The following is an 8,150-nucleotide window of genomic DNA, read 5'->3' as shown; positions in this document are numbered from 1 at the left end:
TTGACAAGCTAGTTTTTGGAGTGATGCTAGTTGTGATAACGCTTGTCTTGAGTGATAGTAAGAGTCGTGGAGCATAGGGAGGTTATGCTGCCGGAAGTCTGAGAGGGAGAAGGTCTATTGCAAGACATGTATAGCTGCTCGCCCAGCCAGAGGAGAGTTTGAACGTCAGAACTTTGGTTGTATCTTTCTCTGTTGATTATTCATTAATGAACGAATATCATTATGGTTCCAATCTTATTGTTCGCTATGATAATGTTTGATCTATATCCTTTTTCAGTGATATATAGTTGTGTTTAGTGGATTTTATGCTTGTATTCGCTTCGTTCTTTGCATGTGCAGGTATCCATTCGCGGAGATCGTGAGGATCGTGACATGCCGGGGCAAGGGAACGGGAGTATCAACTCTTCTACGACACTAGCGTTGGACTCCAGGTTGGTTCTCATAATCCACTTTCAGTTTGCAACTAGGAACTTGCATGGTAGCGTGAATTGATTGTTGCTAGACCCATTTTGGTCTAGTGGGATCGCCTCTGTCCGCAGAGGGGATTTACCTCTCCAACAATTTGGCGACTCCACTGGGGATCGAACCGAGAATCTCTGGTTTCGTAGACCAAACCTTGGACTGCTTGTTTTTTTTTTTAGGCAAGCAAACTGTACTAGCGCATTTTTCTTCCTGACAGTCGCGCCAGTTGGGACATGTTGCACAAAAGAAACTCGCGCTAATTCCTTAATAGCGCTAGTTACAGGCTGAAAGTCGCGCCAGTCCTGTGAACTTTGCCAGTTTGTTTGTTGGAAGCTTTTTAAATTCAGATTTATGTCTTTGTACATTTTTTTCAGCTACTGGAGTGTGTCAGAACTCTGTTTGACTGGTTTTTTACCTTTATCCTTCGGGTGTTTGCCTATTTCCATCGATTTTATATCCCAGACCTAGAGCATCTAGTGGCTTTGTATATCGACCCTTCCGAGGGAGTTTTTGGTTCTTTGATCGTCCAGTCAACTTTTTGGTTGTTTTCCGCACTTGTCTAGTGGTTGTTAAAGCTTATTATTCTGTGCTTCGAGCAATTCAGCTCTAGCTCGTTTGCATTTTGCATGAATTCGTTTGAGCTTAGATCACATGGTTCATTGAGGTCTTTGTGGTTCTCCTTGTTTTGACAGTTTATCTTGGTGTTTCAGACTTGGTTCTATTTGCATTGAGTGAAATTTGCCTGTTTATGCTTGTTAACACCTCTCGAGATTTGTTTAAGTAAATTATGCCATTTTAAAAGAAAAAACAAATGATCTTTTTGCATTATATTAGTTAGCATTTATTTTTATTGGCATTATTCACTTAAAAAAAGAAAAGAAAAAGAAAAAGTTTCATTTATTTCTATTAGCTGCATTAGGATCTTTGTTGATTGTTTGGTGATCATTTTGTTTGTTTGAAAAATCTCAACTCTTCTGTAGTTAGCATTCATTGAACTGAATGATATATTTTGGCATATAGTTTGCATTTAGGAAATTCTGAGAGATCACATACGGTAGGACCTAAAAACTAAAACCTAATTGAAGATCAACTGTAAAATAAACCAAATGAATCTAACAACGCATTCGAACCTAATGCATACATTCTAGAGGTCTAGGCTAGAGACGTGTTCCGGTGTCGTTAAATCTAGTCACTGTTGTTTCACATTACGGTTGGGTGATTCCTCCTCTTGTGACTTGATAATGGTCTAGCACGGACTGAGCTCCCACGTATCGTCGCGTATATAGGGGAGACCCCACTAGGTTATCATCCTTTATCCACAGGAAGCTGTGTCTGCCGCCTTACAAGCCGTAATGCACTGAACACAGCATTTGGGAAGATTGACTGCCGTACGGATTGTTTGGTAAACCCTTTGCCTAGAGTCTCCAGAGTAGTCACTTTTGATCCTTTTCGGACTCCTTAAAAGAAAAGGTGCCAGTGAGCGTCTTGTCACTTCGTGCTCATTAAATATTCAAAGGAGACTAGAGTCACCTTTTTGTCCTTTTCTCGACTCTTAAAACATGAAAAGGTCAAGTTGTGTCTTTGTGTCTTAAAATTTATTCGGCCACGATACACATTTACCTGGTTACATTTTGTGTGCATTAGTTTGAGTAGGGTTTAGTCTCATTAGATTCCCTAGGATTTTGTGAAGTTTCATCCTGGTGGAATTACCAATTTTGTCTTCCGAGATACCGGTTGTGAGTGCAACTCTTTCTGTTGTTCCGAGTATACAACCGATTAGTTCTCATGCTCCAGGCGACGAGACTTACGAGTTTCATTGGAACCCTGTTTGGGAACCTTCTGAGGATGGTATCCCTTTTTCGGAATACACTTCTCCTCGTGTTCCAGCCCCACCAGTTTCTTCCGACATGGAAGACATATCCCCTTCTTCGACTGACGAATCCGTTGCAACGAGCGGTGAAATTCCCACCGCAACGCAACCTACACTTGTTAGTAGCACTCCTACTACTGGGAACCTACCTCCAAGCTATAAAGCATTAAGAGATGCTATGCCCTCTGGAACTCCTTTCACGGGTTCTATTTGGTCACAACTCGCTTTTCCCACCATGGAAGCCTTTTACTCCACAAAGTCGCAGTACGTCTGTCACCTCAACCACAACCGCTCTAACAGTGTGTGTGGCTTCTTCGACTCCTATTTTTAGTCGTCCTTTGGCTTCTTTACTCGGAGTCTTCGATCCTACATCAAACGTCCCACTAGAGGGGCCATACGATCGATATTTTCCGTCTCAACCAGTTGTTGAGATTTCAGTTCCATTGTCAATTGATTGGGGTTCCACCTCTTTTCATGGTGGCCAAGTATCGTCTGCGCAATCCCCAAGACCACCTCATCAAGAACAACAAGGGCAATCCTTCCAGGAAAACCCTTTTGCCGCTGGTGGTCCGTTTTTCCCTTCTTTTTTTCAACCTTCTAGTAACCCAGGTCAATCTTCTGTTCATCAAGCCCAACCTGGTATCCAGCAAGGTTATCCTACTGGAAAAATTGGTCAATCATATGTTAACCCAAACCAATCCAATGTCCAGTATGGTCCAATATCTGGACAAGCTGCTCAACCACATGGTCAGCCTACCGTCCAGTGTAGTCAACCTTCTGGGCAAGTCGGTCAACCTCAAATCCAATCAGGCCAACCAACTGCCCAGCCCACTCAGCCATCTGGTCCTTTAGGACAACCTTCACCTGTGCAACAACAACTCCACTCCTAGCAGGTACAACCTTCTGGGCAAGGAGGCGAACCTCAGTATCAACAAGGTCATCCTTCTAGCCAAATAGCCCAACCTACACGACATCCCTCTGACACTGCTCAATCCGGTTTTTTGCCCCAGGCTGGACCCCAGACCCCATCCGGTCTTAAAATGCAAGTTGGAGTTCAATCCCAACCAGTTTATCAAACTCCACCTATTTCTCAAACTCAGTTTGGAGTCCAGCCACCGTATGGTTACCAGCAACCTCAAGGGAAACCTTTGTTTGCCCCATATCAAAATTACCAACAACCGCAGGCGAATCCTTATCAGAATTATCCCCAACCATATGGTGCTCCTGCAGGTCCATTTGGTAATCCATGGAACGCTGGGGGGCAGAACCCAAATCCCTACGGAAAAAACCCTATGGGGCCAAATCTGTCCAGACTAAGCCCTTGGGGGCAACTTCCAGTTGGTTGGAACCCTGGTGTTCCATCCCACCAGCAGCCCCAGATGTCCTTCAATCCTCAATTACCTTTCTTAGCGACTTTAGAATTACCGGATGTGTCCAAATTGACCAATGATCATATTCTCCATAATCCATATTGGCCTCCGGTTCCAACGAAAATTCCCGGTGACTGTTCAAAATTCGATGGTAAAGCTAATGAAGATCCACAAGCTCATGTCATGACTTACACCTCTGGTGTTCATCCAATTTATGGCTTGATGATTCAATTTGGCTTCGCCTTTTTCAAAGGACTCTCACTGGCTCTGCAGCTAAGTGGTATATTGAGTTCAATCGCGGATCCTTTCAGGATTTCAACTCGTTGGCTATGGCATTTCTTACTCATATTCAGTTGTCCATTCGATATGAAACAGGTACACACCTTCTCACATCCTTAAGACAGACAACGACTACGCATATCTCTGATCATATCCATGAATGGAGACGGCGTAGATGTATGATCAAATTTTGGATTCCCGACCAAATTCTTACCGATTGGTTTATGACTTCGTTCTTTCCTCCAATTGCTTGGGACATTACCATGGGGGCGTGTGTCACTGAAGAGCAAGCTATCGCGCGCGCTCAGTACCTTGACTTGGTGTATTATCAATCAGGTACATTGTATGATTATCTGCCTGACGCCCCGAGACCAGGAACATCCAAAGCCCCCCCAATGCCAACTGTTGACAGTATTATTAGTTCTGTTAATTCGTCCTCAAAGAAAAATCCCGCGAACCCTGGGAAGCAAAAATCAAGTGCTTCGAATGAACCCACTTCTCAGGTAACACCCGCTTCGAATATTACTTCCGAGGTCAATGCCGTCCAGTCCACCACGGTAGACAAAGCCTCGAAAGGAAAGAAGAAAGGGAAAGCGAAGAATAAACTAGATCAACCTAAAGAGGACTCCCCTAAACCTCCACCCGAGGAAGGTGCCAAGCGGAAACCCAAGTATCCTTGTCTTATCTGTGATGAGGATCACTATACCAAAGACTACCCTAGGCGGTCCGAAGTTAGTCATTTGTTGAAAGGCGCTCTCGGGACTCCTGTGGTGCTCAAATAACCCTTTCCCTCACAACAAACTCAAAAAACTCAAATGGCGGCTGACCCCTCTCAACCTCCCTCTTCCTTCGGTTATCAAGTGTTTATGGCTGGAACGATACCTGTCAATATCAGTACTCGAACGAAAGATTATCTGCCATCTGTCAGGAAAGAGCCTGAGATCCCCTCTAGTGCTACTCCGTTCAGTTTAGGTCTGCTCCACATCGAGAGACCTAGTACTGAGACGCCTCTTTGACCCCCTCCAAAAGGAGTACTCCGGAAATCTTCTTACAACCCAAATGCCCGTGCTGCACAGCACTACAATATCGTTGAGGACTTAGCTCAGACTCCATCGGCTATGTCTGCTTTAGAAGTTCTCTAGAGCTGCCCTTCTCAGAGGAAGTCCATGCTATCCGCTATCGGTGGCATAGACCCGGCCGACTCGGATTTAATTACTTTTGACTTAGAACACCATACGCAGAGACTGCCTCCCCAAATCGCATTCCTTATACAGGTTATTATTAATTCCAAAACGATTCATGGAACAGTCATTGATGAAGGTGCTTCTACTTGCATCATGTCTGTTGCCTGTTGGAAAGCTATTGGATCTCCGACGCTGAGCCAGTCTCCCACGACCTTGGAAGCCTTTGATGGAAGAGCATCCCGTCCTTATGGTATACTCCAACGTTTGCCCATCTCTTTGGAAGGGAAGACGGTCGAAATGGAAGTTGAAGTTGTTGATGCTACTCTTACCTACAACCTCCTTCTCGGACGTAGCTGGATATACGCGATGAAAGCTGTAGCTTCATCTTTGTTTCGTATCATTCGTTTCCCTCATCAGGGGAAGATTATTACCGTAGACCAGCTATCATTCTTCGCTTCCTCTTCGGAAGGCAACATCCCTTTTGTGGAGCATACCTCAAATTTATCTGAGAGTCTGGGAGCCGGACTTTTCAAAGATCCCGCCCTTATGGGTGTTTTTCCGCTCCCCCCTCCTAACGTCGCTTCTGTCAATATGATTACTACTTGTTCTGATCCGTGGATCATCCCTCCCACAGACCAAGTAGATTCGTGGGGCGACCAGATGCCGTTGAGTCCTGCCGAGCTCAACTATGTCGAAATCATTGCTGCATCGGCTCCCTCTTCTGAACTTGCTCCTTCGAGCAAGATTCTCCACTCGTTCGCTCCGTCCTCAGGGCTTCTAGATGAGACTTCTTCGGACCCTTTAAAAGAAACATTCCCTTCTGACGAAGCCATTATTGAGACTATGTCTCTCGAGGAACCTCCTTGGCATGATTTTCACCATCGTTCCTCGTTTCTACCTACCCAGCAGGATATTCTTACGTGTTTTTAGCGGTTTGCTCCTTGTCTCCCATCTCAAATCCTTCAAACACCTATCCAGATTTATCAAGTGTCCTCTGAAGGAAATATGGCGAACATTACGAAAACCCAACCCATCGACATCTCTGTGAAACCAGGAATTGTCGAGCATCTTCACATTGGAGTCACTTGTACTCCAGAGGAGATTCAACTCTATTCCAATCTTTTTCGCGAATTTCGTGACATCTTTGCATGGTCCTATGAAGAAATGCCCGGCATTGATCCCAGCATAGTGGTGCATGAGATAATCACGTACCTAGGTGCTAAGCCTGTTCGTCAACGTTTACGCCCCGTACACCCCCGAAAGGCTGTAGCTATTAAGGCCAAAGTCGAGAAGCTTCTTAAAGCTGGTTTTATTTATCCTATCCCGCTCACAGATTGGGTTTCCAATATCGTACCTGTGACTAAAAAACAAGGTACAATCCGTGTTTGTGTTGATTATCATGATATAAATCGGGCCTGCCCTAAAGATAATTTGCCCACGCCATTCATTGATCAAATTATTAACGAGTGTGATGGAAGTGAAATGTCTTCTTTTATGGACGGTTTTTCTGGCTATAACCAGATCAATATTGCTCCCGCTGATCAACACAAAACTGCCTTTATCTGTCCATGGGGCACTTTTTTCTTTAAGAAGCTCCCTTTCGATCTCAAAAATGCCGGTGCTACCTTCCAGCATGCAATGTCCTATGCTTTTCATGACATTCGACACATTCTACAGCCATACCTGGATGATCTTCCAGCTCATTCAGCCAAACGTCAGGACCACCCTACTCACCTTCGCGAAATCTTTCTTTGCTGTCGATACTACCGAATCAGGCTTAATCCTCACAAATGTGTCTTCTACGTTGAATCCGACCGACTTCTCGGGTTTGTCGTCTCCCGAGAGGGAATCCGTTTGGATTCCCTTAAAGTCGAAGCTATAGTGAATCTTCCTCTCCGTGCTTCTTTACAGCAATTGCAAAGCTTGCAGGGTAAAGCAAATTTTCTACGACATTTCGTTCCAAACTATGCCGAGGTGGCGAAAGGTTTCACACGATTACTAAAGCGCGATGTCCCTTTTCATTGGGATACCATGGCTTAGGAATCGTTTGAGCGTCTCAAGGCTCTCCTTGTTTCTGCTCCATTGCTTTGTCCTCCGAACTATCATCGTGACTACACTCTGTATTTGGCCACCGCCGACACCACTATCGGCATGGTTCTCATTCAAGCTGACGATGATGGCACTGAACATGTTATATATTATCTCAGCCGCAATCTTTTAGATACAGAAACTCGATATGCTTATGTCGAGAAGTTGGATTTGGCCGTCGTTTGTGCTGTCCAACGTTTCCGTCATTATATTCTGCTGCGCACCACTACCGTGATTTCTGATTGCAACCCCATGACATATATTTTGTCATGCCAGTTGCTGGGGGGCAAGTACTCAAAGTGGATTGTCATCCTCCAAGAGTTCAACTTGGAATTTACCACTGCGAAGTCCAAGAAATCCCTTGTCTTTGCTGAGTTACTTTTCTCTTTGCCATCTTCTTCCCCGCCCTCTCACACAGAGGATCAAATTATGGATGAGACTTTGTTTCTCATTAGCACCCTCAACCCCTGGTACGAGGATATCCTTATTTACATGCAAACTTCCTCCTTTCGCCCTAGCATGTCTAAAGACGCTCGGCGAAGGATTCGTCATCAGTATCAACCATACCGTATCATTGGTGACACACTCTATCGCCTCGGCGTCGACTCTGTTCCCCACCGATGTTTAACTCTCGAGGAAGATGAGCATGTCTTGAATGACTGCCACTTTGGTGCTTGTGGTGGTCACATGTCCGGATATGCCACTGCCCAAAAAATCCTCCGTGCTGGCTACTTTTGGCCCTCTATCTTTAAGGATTGCATTCTTGCCGTCTGCTCTTGTCATGAGTGCCAGATATACCAGCGGAAGATGCGAGCGCCTCCTGCTCCATTGCACCCTGTCGTCACCATTGGCCCTTTTGCAAAATGGGGCATTAATTATATGACTTGTAACCCTCGC

Source organism: Pinus tabuliformis, chromosome 5_1 (assembly GCF_031772625.1).
Source record: "Pinus tabuliformis cultivar Carrire ecotype Pingquan chromosome 5_1, CPIR1, whole genome shotgun sequence".
Lineage (NCBI taxonomy): Eukaryota > Viridiplantae > Streptophyta > Pinopsida > Pinales > Pinaceae > Pinus > Pinus tabuliformis.
The sequence above is the reverse complement of the archived record's forward strand: the minus strand, read 5'-3'. Positions refer to the sequence as shown.